Source organism: Budorcas taxicolor, chromosome 10, assembly GCF_023091745.1.
Source record: "Budorcas taxicolor isolate Tak-1 chromosome 10, Takin1.1, whole genome shotgun sequence".
Lineage (NCBI taxonomy): Eukaryota > Metazoa > Chordata > Mammalia > Artiodactyla > Bovidae > Budorcas > Budorcas taxicolor.
In genome coordinates this window covers 71485097-71500589 of record NC_068919.1, presented here as the reverse complement: position 1 = coordinate 71500589, position 15493 = coordinate 71485097, and the positions used below count along the sequence as shown (strand labels likewise).

General features: G+C 44.3%; 1 non-coding gene across 1 annotated transcript; it reads left to right on the top strand.

Moving 5' to 3' along the window:
* Positions 1-13305: 13305 nt before the first annotated feature.
* On the top strand, positions 13306-13409 carry LOC128054938 (U6 spliceosomal RNA). Its single transcript, XR_008200079.1, has one exon. It is a non-coding gene; the product is annotated as a U6 spliceosomal RNA (small nuclear RNA).
* Positions 13410-15493: the final 2084 nt, after the last annotated feature.

The window sequence follows — 15493 nt, the reverse complement described above, 5'->3', positions numbered from 1 at the left end:
GAAAATCTGCACTTTTTAGGTATGTTGTGGTTGTCAAGTCGCCAAGTCGTGTCTGACTCTTTGCAACCCCGTGGACTGCAGCATGCCAGGCCTCTCTGTCCCTCAGCATTGCCTGGAGTCTGCCCAAGTTCGTGTCCATTGAATTGGTAACGCTATCCAACCATCCCATCCTCTGCCATCCTCTTCTCCTTTTTAGGTACATTGTTCTACGAGTGTTAACAAATGTATGCGGTGATATAACCTCTACTACAGTCAAGACATAGAACATCTGCATCCCCCCCAAAAGTTCCTTCCTGTTCCCTTCGAGTTTATTCCATTCCTCCAGGTCCCTTGCAACCAGTGACCTAATACCCATCCCTATTAATCTGCTTTCTCTATACTGTCATATAAATGAGATCATATAATACATAGTCTTTTGAATCTGTCTTCTTTCAACTTACTGTGTGCTTTATGTGTATCAGTAATCCATTCTTTTTCACTGCTGAGTAGTATTCCATTGAATGGCTTTACCACATTTGGTTATGTGTTCATCAAAGGAGATTTGGCTTGATTCCAGCTTTGGCAATTGTGAATAAAGGTACCAGAAACATTTTACCACATGTTTTTGTGAAAATATATGCTTTCATTTATCTTGGATAAATATTCAGTTTTTCCTTATGTTTTCTGAAGCTTTCTTATTAGGTGCAAACACACATTTAGGATTATTATCTCTTTGATGAATTTATTCCTGATTCATTAAGAAATGTTTTTCTTTGTCTCTGGTATTATTTTTTCTGTTGTGGATCAATATACTGAGTTCACAAAATAGTTTGTTTAAAACAAAAAGTTCCAGAGGGTTCTAGATGGTTTTTCACCCTGAAGAGTGAATTGAGATCAAGGTTATCCTGGTTATCTCAGACTGGGGTTACCAAACAATGCTTGAATCACCTTCAAATCAAAGTCTAGCCAAGGAGAAATCCAGTTGGCAAGAGCTACTGAATTGCCTTCAAATATTTTTAGATATCACAGTCTCAAATCAACTAAAACCAACAGGAAGTTAAAATTCATTGAAAACTCCTATGTCAAGAGCCACAAGCTCTTATGCTTTCCTCAGTCTTACATTTTCCTCAGTTTCTTCAAAACCTTTTGTAAATTCAGGTAAATCATGCCTGGCTGTGCCAACGATTTCCACAAACATTGAGGACAGAAAGCTGTCCTAATATTCTTCTATCATTCCTCCCTCCTTCCTTTATTTTCTCTTCTCATGCATCCCTTTTCTTTCCTCCAAGTCACTGAACATTTATTTATCAAGTGCCTGCTACACATAAAGTACAGTGGCGCAATGGTGGTAGTTTAGTTGCCAAGTCGTGTCCAACTCTTGTGACCCCATGGACTGTAGCCCGCCGGGCTTCCCTGTCCATGGGATTCTCTAGGCAAGTATACTGGAAGCCAGCCAGGCTTCTCTGTCCATGGGATTCTCTAGGCAAGAATACTGGAAGCCAGCCAGGCTTCTCTGTCCATGGGATTCTCCAGGCAAGAATACTGGAGTGGGTTGCCATTTTCTTCTCCAGAGGATCTTCCTGACCCAGGAATCGAACCCAGGTCTCCCACATTGCAGGTAGATGATTTACCAACTGAGCTATGAGGGAAGCCCTCCAATCAAGAATACTGGAGTGGGTAGCCTATCCCTTCTCCAGCGGATCTTCCCAACCCAGGAATCAAACCAGGGTCTCCTACATTGCAGGCAGATTCTTTACCAACTGAGTTATGGGGGAAGCACCAAAAATCGAGTGGAGGATGCAGGCATTGATCCCACTACCTCTCATGTGCTAAGTGTGCACTCTACCATTTAAGCTAATCCCCCAGCTAGCAGTGGTACAGTTGATCTAAAAAATTTTGATCATGAATAGGAAACACACATGTATCAAAACCCAGCTTGAGCTCTCCATCTCCCCTTTTCCTTCCCTGTCTCAACTCTGGTTTGAGGATGGAACTGTATCTGCTCACAGAATAGTGGATACCAAAGCCAAGATCCTGTCTGCAGTGATTCCAATCCTACTGGTGTGGAGTAGAACCCACATACCCTCTTCAAAAGCTGCCCAGATGATTTTAACACGGAGTCAGCATTGAGAAGCATTCAACAAGTATGCAAGGTCCTTGTATCTCCCTTCCTGGGAAACTGAAATTAAAATATTAAAGGAATTGGCCCCAAGTCATTCAGCGAGCCAAGACCAGAGCCCCAATATTCGGAGTGAACCCACACCACACCCCTACATACCTAAAGAGGCTGAATACACAGGCAGCTCAGTGCCCTCTACCTGGCACGGCCTAAGAATGCCTGTCTTCTCTTTTGCTATAGTTTTTAGGCATTTTATCTCTGCTCTTACTGGTTCTTAATAACCTTGATACTATCAAGAACTTAAAGTGTGTTCACTAATAGCTGGGAAGCATCTTAATAAAGACCTAGACTTTTTCAACTAATTGACATTAATCATTACCTCTGGAGAAACTGGCTGAGACAAAACCCAGAGCAGGGTTTGTTCTTTTTGTAATTGGTTGCGACTCCATGAGGAAGTGCAGGCCCTGTGAGGTCCAGGCCTGTTCCCCGTGGGGTAGAATCAGGCCGAGAGCAGACAGGAGATGAGAACACACACATCTCCCTCTGCTGATCTGATGACAGGGCCAGCCTGCTGACAGCTGACGAGTCTGGTTCAGACATTGGAGCTCAAGCTGGAGTTTAGATTCCCTTGAAAGACGTGCACGTAAGGAAAGGAAAACACCGTGATTTTGACACTTCCTCCCAAGTTCCTTCTCCATTATTATTGTTAGAAATTCCAGAAAGAAACACACTGAATTAAGCATTACATACATTCTTCTCTGGAAGAGAATTGGGTATTTGGGTTTGGGGGTTATGATTAAAGTTCTTGTGTACCAAGTTACCTGATAACCCAGGAAAAGCCACAGAAACACCATGCCTCGCTTCTCTAGCTATAAAATGTGGTCAACACGTTGACTTCAAAGGCCAGGCTACTCACACTAGCCTTGCTTGAGTTGTCCTGATTGGATGTTGGGTTGTTCAACAAAGGGGTGGGCCTTCCTCAGTAGAAGCAGGCAGGGTCCCAGTGGGGACGGGGGGTGGGGTGCGGTGATGGAAGGGATTTATGAAAGGACAATTGGCAGGGGTGTGGGTCAGCCTACAAGGGATGACGAAGCACCCAGGGGCTAAGGGCCTTCCCACCCTCAGGCCTGAAAGGACAAGGAGAGCAAGCAGTGCCCAGAGTCTGGCAAAGCCCATCACCACAGAAGCCGAGGTCTTCAGCGGAGGCGTGCAGCTCCACCAACCCACAGCCTGGCAGGAAGGGATGGGGGAATAAACACCCCAATCTCACTTTCCCCCACCCTGTGATCTCCCGCGTGCCATGGCACCCCACTCCAGTACTCTTGCCTGGAAAATCCCATGGACGGAGGAGCCTAGAGGGCTGCAGTCCGTGGGGTCGCTGAGGGTCGGACACGACTGAGCGACTTCCCTTTCACTTTTCACTTTCATGCACTGGAGAAGGAAATGGCAACCCACTCCAGTGTTCTTGCCTGGAGAATCCCAGGGACAGGGGAGCCTGGTGGGCTGTCATCTATGGGGTCTCACAGAGTCGGACACGACTGAAGCGACTTAGCAGCAGCAGAAAATGAGGGCAAAACAGTCCAGCTGATGCAATCTGTACGGGCCAGCCTCCCAGGACACAGAGCAGGGTGGAGAGGGGGAGAGTGGGTCCAAGGCGCCAACAGAGAACATTTAATAGAGCTGGACAAACAGCCTCCGAGCCGCGCAGAAAGGAACCAACCCTCAAATATGCATCTACGATGTACATGCCTCCTTCAATATTATACCTGATGCATGACTGTTAAACAGGACTATGTACACAAAAGCACATGACCAACCATAAAGACCTACACATATTGCTATTTATTATCATCATCGTTATTATTATTCATAGCGGACTTAGAAACCCCTTTGCCATTGGATGTCAGAAGCTGAGCTAATAAAACAATCTAGTAAGATACAGGAGTTGTTATCAGGCTGCTGCATCTGGCCCCGTCTGTAAAACCAAGTAGCCCTGCTGAAAATTCCAACAGCATAAGCTACAGTCTCTCAGCCCGCCCGCTGTTGATTTTCCTCTCTCCTCAACTCCCGCAGGGCGGAATGTCAGCTGAGTGGCAGGGAGCCTGCTCACCAAGGGGCTGGATCACTGCTCTGGAGACCCATCCCTCTACTGGAATTTATGAAAAACCACCCATCAAACACAGGGTGGGGATGCTGGCTCTTTAAATGATGCTTTTCTTTAAGGGGAATAAAAAAATGTGTGGCAATAAAAGAGAAAAATCTACTTATTCAAAGATGGAAGAAAAATGTTTTTAATTTGTAAGTTTGCTAATTTCATTCCCCTGCTCAAAACTCTTTGATGGCTATCATAGCTAAGGGAATAAATTTCAAATGCTTTATTTAGCCTGAGCTCTGCCCTCAGCTTTTTCTACCCACACTCCCATTACTGTCCTTCGATTGCTTCTTCCATCAAAGTGATTGACTCAGAGGACATTTTTTGGGCAATTCCAGGTGTGCTGCTACACACCTTTTCCATGCTTTAGACCAGTGGTTCTCAGCCAAGGACAATTTGCCTCTTAGAGGACATCTGTCACTATTTGGAGACGTCTTGGGCTCTCACTACAGGGGAGGGGAATGTTCTATTTGTATCGAGTGGGTAGAGTCTAAAGATATTGCTAAACATCCTCCGATGCATAGGGCACTTCCCACAGCATCGAGGGTACAGCCTCAGTTATCAGTATTGTCAAGGTTGGGAGACACTGCTTAGATCATGCCTGATGTTCTCCCAACCCCCACATCAAAATCCTACCTGTTCCCTCGATGTCTAGACATGCAGGATCCCAGAGAGTAGTGACTTATCACCTGTGGCTAATGAACCCTGGAAATATGACTCATCCAAACTCAGATGAGTTGCATCAAATACTCATCAGCTTTCAAAGAATGAAAAAAAAGGAATGTTTCATTAGTAATTTTTATACTGATTATGTGTTGAAGTGATAATATTTTAGATCTTCTGGGTTAAAATATATGTCATTAATTTTACTTGTTTGTTTTTGCTTCATTAGTGGGGCTACTAAAAAATGTTAAATTTATGTGACTGAATAATATTTCTATTAACACTAGTCCAGACCAGGGATTGGCAAATATTTTCTGTAAATGGCCAGATAATAAATATCTTAGTCTTTGCAGACCACATGTGGCCTGCCATGTACTTTTTCCTTTTCCTTGACTTCCTACAGCTCCTCTTCCTCCTCCTCCAACCATTCTGAGCTCCATGGCCATGGGAAACAGGCCTTGGCCCCAGATTAAGCCTATGGGCCATAGCTGATCGACCTGTGGGATCAGTGAGCTATAGAAGCAGTCTTTTCCTCCTGTTTCATGAGGCACTTGTGTCTTCCATTTCCTTTGCTGTGTGTGTGTGCTGTGCTGAGTCACCTCAGTGGTGTCCAATTCCATGCAACCCCGTGGACTGTAACCCACCAGGCTCCTCTGTCCATTGGATTCTCCAGGCAAGAGTACTGGAGTGAGTTGCCATGCCCCTCTCCAGGGGATGTTCCTGGCCCAGGGAATGAGCCCAGGTCTCTTATGTCTCCTGCATTGGCAGGTGGGTTCTTTACCATTAGCACCATCTGGGAAGCCCATTTCCTTTGCTCTACCTGGAACTAATGGTAGAACCTAACTCAGAGTTAGTGTGAGGACTGATGGAAAAACAGACAAACAGGGTACTCCAGAACTTTGCTGTCAACATAGCTGTGCTAGTACTTTTAAATAGTGATTATTGTAATTATTAAAAATTAACTATTCATTGAGTTCTAGAGATGAGACAAATGTGAAAAGGATTCTTCTTCTTCTTCTTGTTACAATTATGTTTTCAAAACCCAAGTACTTGTGAAGTGAATTATAAAATCTATAGAACTATGGCCTACTGCTTCCAAAAACTTGATTGTTTTTCCAGGGAGTTACACACACGCATGAATGTGTATATGTTGGCAGCTCAGAATTAACAGAGTATTTTTTTTAAGTTCTGAATTCCTCTCAAATGGGAACGAAGTGTTCTTCTGACCCTTCCTACACTCCATATTACTGTCGACATCTGCAACTAATTGATGATCTATAAGTCAAAACTGTGACCAATGCAAAAAACCTTTAGCGAAGCCTGCCTGGGTTTGGCTGACCTTCCTAATGTATTTCAGATTAAGACTAAAACCAGCCACCTTTAAACTGTTCAACTGAGGACTGAACAGTAGCAGTGAATATTTATCAAACATCAAATAATCACATGATCAGATAACATGCTTCCAGTGAAAATCTGATTTAGAGCATTGAAAATTTTTCATTTGAATTTTTAAAACAAAGACCTTTTTTGAAAGATACAGAGGAATATATTGTCAGTGTACAATTTGATGGAATAAAGTCACCCTTTAAGCCAAAAAATCAAATTATGATCATCTGAATGTCTTTGTTGTAAAGGAATGACATTTTAAGAAGCAATGGAAAGGAGTAACATAGTATCTTTAATAAGAATTTGAGTCCTGAAATAAACAGACCTGAGATTGTGTCCCAGTTTTGGCATTTTCTAGCTGGGTGATGCTGGACAGGTTACTCAACCTCCCTGAGTCTCTGTCCTCATCTGTGAGATGGGGACAGTGAAAGTTCCCTTTGGGGAATCCTTTTGAGGATTAAACATGATATATTTAAAGGGAAGTATATATTTAAATGGCAAACTATGAGTTTCAAACATTAGGGACAAAAAGACTACAAAATGTACAGTCTGACCAGTAACGATATCTTTTTAAAATTAAATTATATAAAGGTAATGGACTTGATAACCTATTTGTGTGTTTACTAACTAGCCTGCTCTGTGCTCTTTAGGAGAATGGTTCAATAAACCTCCCTTCTACTCATACTGGCACCAACTACATAGAGTTGCCCATGTGAGAAGCAGCTTATTTCAAGTCAACAACCACATTCCACCTGAAGGCTCATACACACTTATTTGCTTTCTTGGCTCAGTGTCTTAGTTCTGGAGCCAGTCATCCCAGCTGCCAGTCATGGCTACCTGTCACCAAATTTCAGTTATATTCTCTCTGGAAAACGATGACTTATCTCCTTGAGATTTCCCCAAGGCAGAGCCAGCCTTTTCCATTATATGACACTGTTGCTGCTGCTGCTGCTGCGTCGCTTCAGTTTTGTCTGACTCTGTGTGACCCCAGAGACGGCAGCCCACCAGGCTCCCCTGCCCCTGGGATTCTCCAGGCAATAACACTGGAGTGGGTTGCCACTTCCTTCTCCAATGCATGAAAGTGAAAAGTGAAAGTGAAGTCGCTCAGTCGTGTCCGGCTCTTAGCAACCCCATGGACTGCAGCCCACCAGGCTCCTCCGTCCATGGGATCCTCCAGGCAAGAGTTCTGGAGTGGGGTGCTGTTGCCCTCTCCTAACACTCTCCAAATTTAGTAAAAACTATGCACCTATTTTCACAAGATGTAGTAAAGTCAAACAAGAAACAGAAACTTCATTTCTAAAGCACAATTTTGTTCCTTTTTGATCAATGTAATGGAAAAATGCATTTGAAATGATAATGTTGACATATTTTTAAAGTATTCGAGAGCTTGATGATGATGATGAAGAGACTTCAGAGTTTTTTCACCGCCGTCTCCTGCATGTCTCAGGCTCTGGGGCAGGCATCTGTCTAACTGTAGACACTTCTTTCCACCTGAACTGCTGCTCCTTTACATTGAACTGCTAGCCTACATCCTGACATCTGACATCTCTGACATCCTGACATCTCGGCACATGCAGGATCCCCAGAGGGAAGGCTGCAGGCACAGTGGCCATGTTCTTTTCAAAGTGACACACTCCCGAGCAAGAAGGCTGGTGTTGCATCAGCCTTCCTCCATCTCTGTAGGGTTCTGAACCTATTCAGGGTGCAGGTAAGCGTACCAACCAACCAGGCCTCCGTGCCCTTCTGGCAGTGGCACCACCTCCAGCTGAGGCCACCAAGGAGCCCTGAACACGATCCTCCAAGGCCACACTTTGGAAGAAAGTTGTCCTCCCACATCTAAAGTCATTGATGGGCTGGGTCAGCCTCTCTTCCTGGATCAGGGAAGGATGTGTCCCTTGGGCAATGGAGTATGAGTGGTGACCAGCACCCTCGCCCCTCCTCCAGCCTCAGCACACCCTGTGGAATGGGAGGGAAACATGGCTACTGACCAAGGTGCCTAGGCAAGGTTCTCATGATTTGTATGTATCATCTCATTTAATGCACAACATAACCCTTGGAATTAGGCCTTTTTCTCCCCGTTTAACAGCTGAGGAAGTCGAGGTTCAAGAAGGTTAAACCATTTGTCCCCTTTGGTCCCCCAAATCATACCTGGCTGGGTCTACCCCAAGCGTGACCAGTACTTCAGACTCAGAAGACTATAATAGGCCAGTATGGGGTGGGTCTCAAAATTGCCCCTTGATGGACACCAGGGTCAGGGTCACTGTGACTGGGTCTTTGTTCCAATGTGGAATGCACGTGTGTGTGTGTGTGTATGTGTGTGTGCACACACATACACGCACACTGCAGGGTGCCAGAGGAATATGGCTATGTGGTTCTGCTCTGAGTTTCCTAACTCAGAGCCCTGGCGTCCTCAGCTCGGCTTGAATTCCTTCTAAGCTGAGAGTTGGCCAGGCCTTAGAAACACAGGGCCGTCCATCACTCAAGTCTCAGATTTGGTCCTCAGAGAGCCGGAGTTGACCACAACTGCCTTGGCACCGTTCCATTGTGAGGGAGTCACAGAACTGGCATTTAAGTCCGGAGCGGAAAAAACACCCCAAGTTTGTTCGTTTTTTTCTGACAGGTGCTGGAGCCCATGAAAGGTCAGATTCCAGCTCACAGTCACATCCTGGCTTAGCCGGCTCCAGGCACACAAAGGCCTGTCTGTCTCACCCGAGTGCAGGGAGCAGGGATCCAGGCCAAAGGCTTAACATGGCTGCCTGATGGCCCGCGCCTGCTGATCCGGCCCTTCACGGGCATGGGCCTAAATGAAGCATTGGGAAGCCCAGCTGCCAAGGATGTGTGAAGCAGGAGAAATGAAGAAGAATGCAGGCTTTTTTCTGATTTGTAATTGCAAGAGATATTAACCCCCCGGCAGCCCATGAATCCATAGCCCACGTCCAGCCTGCTGTGGCTCATTTGTAAAAGCCCTGGGACGCTGCTATTTCAAGTTTAAAGCCTTGCGGGGCTGCAAAGCTGAGCAACAGCGGTCCCTCCAAGCCCAGCAAGGATGTTGGGAAATGAAGGAGTTTGTTCGCTTCCTTGCTGATGCACCAGGGATCGCTCGGAATTGCGGTGTTATTGGAACAGAGGGTGTGTGTTTAAATGCACGTAGCCTCATGCTTTCAACCGGGAGCGTTTGTTTTTGCAGCCTTTATGAAAACATCTCCCAATTCACAATGGCTCCAAGGACCCACATCCTGGATTTTAAGTTCCGTGTCAGCAGCGGTAGGCCAGGCCGAGGTTCTTTAATATGTCTAACTTCTTCAAAAGATGGTCACTTTACCAGCTCTCCCAGCCTCTCTAGTCGTGTATTCGTTCCCCTCTCCCTCCCCCACCTTCCTCATAACTTTATACCAAACTGGTGCTGACACGAAGCCAGAAGTTACAGTGGCTACTGCACACCACCCTGTAAAGAAACCTGGGAGATCTTGCTCTTATAAGAAGTTCATTTGAAAGCTTCTGTCAAATAGCAAGCTCAGAGTACCAATAAAATTCTTTTGATCAAGAATAAAAAAGAGAATAAATCTGCTTATGGAATAAAAAACAGTTGCCCTCCTTGGGAAAATTTTTCCCTCCTGGTTTTGAGAATCTCATCCAACAAGAAACCTTCTCAGTAAAACAAGCTGAAGTCTAGAAATGGGGGCCCTGGACTCTGGTCCTAGCTGTGTCACAAAGTTATTCTGGGTCAAAATGTGTTCATACTCATTCCATGCAGGAGCCCCAGCTTTCTAAGGGGTGAACAGCAAGACACTGACTTCAAATCTCTTCCTTTGTCAACCCTTCCTCCCCATGTGTCCTAAATATGTCCCTAGTCCTTTAAAAGCCCTGTACTTGCCACAGTCAGTTGGTAAGATTCCATCCCATACACTCAACCGGTGTTTTGACTAACAGAATACTTGCTAGAAGCCTCTGTGAAAAGCCGAGGTGTCCTTGGTACCACAGCCACTATGTAACTGAGTCTCCTCATTTCTCACTGGAGAACAGAAACACTTACAACCTTAATAAGTATATTGGTGGTCACATCGACCACGTGCACACACTGTGCTTAGCTCTTTTCTGACAAGGTCATATGATTTCCCTGCCAGTCTATGAAGCAGGTATGACTCATCCCATTTTGCAGAAAAAGAGTCTGTGGTTCAGAGAGGTACCCTGATATGGTAGAACCAGCATACAAGCTCACATAAAGCTGGCGTGAAAGATTGTGCTCTTGACTACCAGGCTTCAATGCCTCTCATCCTGAACATAGCTAGTGGGAATCAATAACCTCTAATAAGCTTTTTAGAAAACAGTAGAAAATTTTTATTTCGGTCAAAATAATTATCAATTATTGGGCTTTTTATAGACACTGGGCACAGTGAGGAGCTTTGTGTAAATCTCTTATAACATTCCTGCAAGGTAGCTAATGTGTCCCCATTTGATATGTCGCTGGCTTGACAGACGTGCAAGACAAGGCAAAACCCTGAGCTTGATCCCAGAGTAAGAGGACCTTGGCAGCATAGCTGGACTACATACAGTATGAATCTGGCAGCATTCAAACAACTTATTGCTGCATCGCTGTTATTCATTATTATCAGAGATAATAACTGGCATTCATGGAGATGAACGCCACGTTTTAGCGTTCCCTTCCTGGTGGGTTTGCGTTCCTGCTTTGGGGATGTCAGCATTCCAAAAATGTGATTCCTGTGATTTCCCAGACTGCCTGGGGCTCCACACGGATGTGTGTGCATGTGTGGGTGCCTGTGTGTTTGCACACACCCGCTATGTGTGTCTGTCACACTGCAGGGAGCTTTTCCTCATTTAAACAGCCAATTAAAACCCACTTTGGCACTTAACGCATGTCACTGCTGCTCGGCACCCAGCTGCCTTCCCAGCAGGCCTTTAATTTGATAAAGAGCTTCTAATAACGACTAGCAGAGGCCCAGTAAGTTCATTAAACCTTGTCCTTTATTTTGCTTCCAAGGTGTGCCCTCCTTGTAAAAGGCCCAGGGTCTGTGTTTTTGCAAATGACTTTAGACAATGTTCCATGCTTCAATGAGAAAAGTATGTCTGTCATGTCTTGGCAAGTTACACTTAAAGTCTCAATTTCAGCATCATGTCAGGCTTTCACGGAGGCCAGAAGCAGATGGAAAAAACCTCTGCACCCAGTTGTATGGGAGCCAGAGTTTGCAATGGAAGATGCGTTTCCTCTGAGAGTATAATGCTGAAAGACGACCTGGCTGTCATATCGAACTCCATTTATCCCGTTTCTTTAAAGTAATCTGAGAGCCCAGATGGGTTGTATAAACAGAAGAGGAGGTTCCTGGGAGTTCACTAGCTTAATGAAGCCCGTATGTTTGACTCATGTAATAAGTATTTAATCATGCCGATGAAATTCATTTAAACCTCAGCCACACAAGCTGGTGTCAGAGCCCTAGTAATGTCCTACATCACTTGCGCTAGCCGTGCTGGAGCAAGATATGTGAGACAGAAAGTTGGTGACATTTCGTATGGTAAATGGGCTTTGGAGGGTAGTGCAGGGGAGAGAGAATGAGCTGTGAGATGCTGACTTGGAGCTCCAATGCCTCCGAGTCCCTGAAGTTCTGCTCCGCAGTCACCCCTGGTGCGGTGCTACAGGCTGAGTAATAACTCAGGTGTCTTCTCTGCTGAGTTTCCGAGTGGTCAGTGCAGAGACGATACATCAGTTAGGAAGCTTTCTACTGCTAGTAACAGAAATCGCAGCCCACAGAGATTCAACAACCTGGAATATTTTGGAACGCACAGAACTAGAAGTCCTGAAACACAGTGCTTTCAGCAGCTTCATCACATCACCAAGGACATGAGTCCCTTCCCTGTTTCTGTTCTAAAATCCACGATGTATGAGTTGTCCTCAGGCCAGCTGTCTTCATGACCACAAGATGCCTGTCAGTACTAACTGCAGTGGAGTATGAATTACTGCAGTGAAATAAGAGAAGCAACCCCTTCCTTTATTGATAAAGAAAACTTTTCTTAAAGCACTCAGCCCTGCCCTGGAATATTTTTTGGTCACAAGCCAATTACTACAGAGAGCTGGGATCACCATAATTGACTTTGACCCATGGTCCCTGGGTGGCCACAGGGCAGCTCATATCAGCTCAAAAGAGCTGAGAGCACATGTCTCTCCCCACTCCCTCCATTTGGTGATCTCCTGTTGGTAGCCTGAGACTGTCCATGGTGGGTATATTTACACCACAGGAATTGGCAAACATGATACAGGGTTTTTCTTTTCCCTAAAGAGCCATCTTGAAGATAAACATCTAGCAAAAGGGATAAACATTATTGCAAAAGGGTCCCCTTCCTTAAAGCTGAATGCCAGAACAAAACTGGGGTTCTTTTAGCTAGGAAGAAAAATAGGGAGGTGGACTCAGAACAAAAATCAATATGATCTGAGCAGGGCTCCGATGCTTACTCATTCTCTTTGGAAACACAGCACTGGGGGTCTGAGTAAGACCAAAAGAAACTCATAAATACGAGAACCCAAGTGACTTTAAAAATATCCCAAAAGAACCTGCCTGGGTAGGAAACACTTGTTTTTGTCAGTTGACCTCATTTTCCTGCCAAAATTGAAAACTTCTCTACCAACGCTCTTGGTTTCCTTTTAGCTAAAATGGCTCCCTATACTTAATGTATTTCACAGTCACCTGGGCGAATCTGCTAAAACTGCAGGGGCCCGGGTGGTTTCCCTCGCAGTCTGGTTCAGTGGGTCTGTTGTGGGGACCAGGAAGCTGCACCTTTAACAGCATTCTCCTCCTCAGTGACTCCGACACAAGTTGTCCGAAATGCATTTCCATGAAAAACAAAACAAAAACAAAAACACCCCTTGATAATCTAACTCAGAGTTTGGTAAACTACAGCCCTTGAGCCTAGAAATGTTTTTGTAGTCTTAAGTGATTTTTAAAGTCAAAAGAATACTGTTTTGTGAATACTGTTCTGTGATGTTAAAATCATGTGAGTGCTCGCTTTGGCAGCACATACACTAAAATTGGAATGATATAGAGATTAGCATGGCCCCTGCACAAGGATGACATGCCAATTCATGAAACAGTCCATATTTTTACATATGTATACCTGTGACTGATTCATGTCGATGTGTGGCAGAGGCCAACACAATACTTAAAATAATTATCCCCCAATAATATAAAAAAGAGGGAATAATTCTGTTTGAAATAATAAAAAAAATCATATGAAATTCAAATTTCAATGTCCACAGTAAAGGTTTACTGGAACATGGCCATACATCTGTTGTCTGTGGCTGCCCTCACACTATAATGGCAAAGTTAAACAGTAATGGCAGAGACAATATGGCCCAAATAAAGCCTAAAATATCTACTCTCTGGCCCTTCAGAGAAAACAGTTTGCTAACTCTTGGTCTAATATGTTCCATTCAATGAAGAACCAATGCAATCTACAATTCCCTAGTAGATGGGTTTCCAGATGATTAAAAGCTGGAGAACATCCAGATAACCAGCACTTCTGTTCCCCAGAGCACTCCAACCCGTGGGGAGTCCCCTTACCCTGGTATATAATAATGACAATGATCATTATGACTTACATTATATAGAAAATTATGGTTTTCAAATCATATTGACATGCAGTCTTCAACATCACATGGTAGGTATTAAAACTATTATCTTTGTTTTACAAAGATATAAAGCAATAAAATCAAGAGTATCATGAAGAAGAATTTGGACTCTACCCTTTGTATCCTCAACCTATCCATGATCCAGTCATTAAAACAAAGTTGTAGATATTTATTCATAAAGAAATATGGTCAAAACGCATTATGAAATTTTTTAAAAATAGGCTTTCAAATTGTGACACTGGAGAAGACTTTTGAGAGTCCCTTGGATGGCAAGGAGATCAAACCAGTTAATCCTAAAGGAAATCAACCCTGAATATTCATTGGAAGGACTGATGCTGAAGCTCTAATACTTTGGCCACCTGATGCAAAGAGCCAACTCTTTAGAAAAGACCTTGATGCTGGGAAAGACTGAAGGTGAAAGGAGAAGTGGGTAGCAGAGGATCAAATGATTAGATAGTATCACTGTCTCAATGGACATGAACTTGAGCAAACTCCAGGAAATAGTGGAGGGCAGGGAAGCCTGGTGTGTTGCAGTCCATGGGGTCACAAAGAGTTGGACACGACTTAGTGACTGAACGACAACAACAAAAGGGGAAGGCAGGGAGGGATAAATTAAAGAGTATAGGATTAACAGATACACACCACTACACATAAAACAGATGAACAACAAGGATTTACTGTGCAGCACAGGGAACTATACTCAAACTCTTGCATAACCTATAATGAAAACAATCAAATATGTATACATGTGTGCATATATATATATAACCAAACCACTTTGCTGTATACCTGAAACACTGTAAAGCAAGTGCACTCACTCCACTTCAATTTTTTAAAAAATAGGCTACAGAAGAGCCATATATCGCTTTTGGGAAAATATCACTAGAATATAACAGAGTCAGATCATCTGTGCTCAGATCCTGGCTCTGACACTTCCTGGTTATGTGACTGCTATGAACCGAACACTTGTGTCCAAATATGCTGTCTCAGATCCAGATGTTGAAGCCCTAATCCCCAGTGCAGTGCTGTTGGGAGGTGGGGCCTTTGGCAAGTAATTAGGATTAGATGAGGTTATGAGGGTGGGGACCTCCTAGGGAGATTAATGCCCTTACAAAGAGAGAAAGAGACATGAGATCTCTCTCTCCCTCTCTGCCATGTGAGGATAGGGTAAAAGGCAGCCATCTGCACACCAGGAAGTAGGCTCTCACCAGATACCAGGTCTACCTGCAAAGTCTTGGACTTTCCAGCCTCCAGAATTGCAAAAAATCTTTATTGTTTAAGCCATTCAGTTTACGTATTTGGTTAGAGCAGCTCAAGCAGACGTGACCTTGGGCAAGTCACGTAAATTCTGGAAGCCTCACTTTTCCCATCTGCAAAATGAGTATAACAAGAATATATACTTCATGTGGCTACCATGAGGACTGAATAAGAAAACCTGTATGTGGTAGGGAGGAAAATGGTGCCCCAAAGATGTCTGGGTCCTTGGCAGTCTACTCTCAAGGTTTCATCCTAACCAGGTAAGTCCAGGAGGAGCTGAGAGGTACCCTTCCCCTTGCCA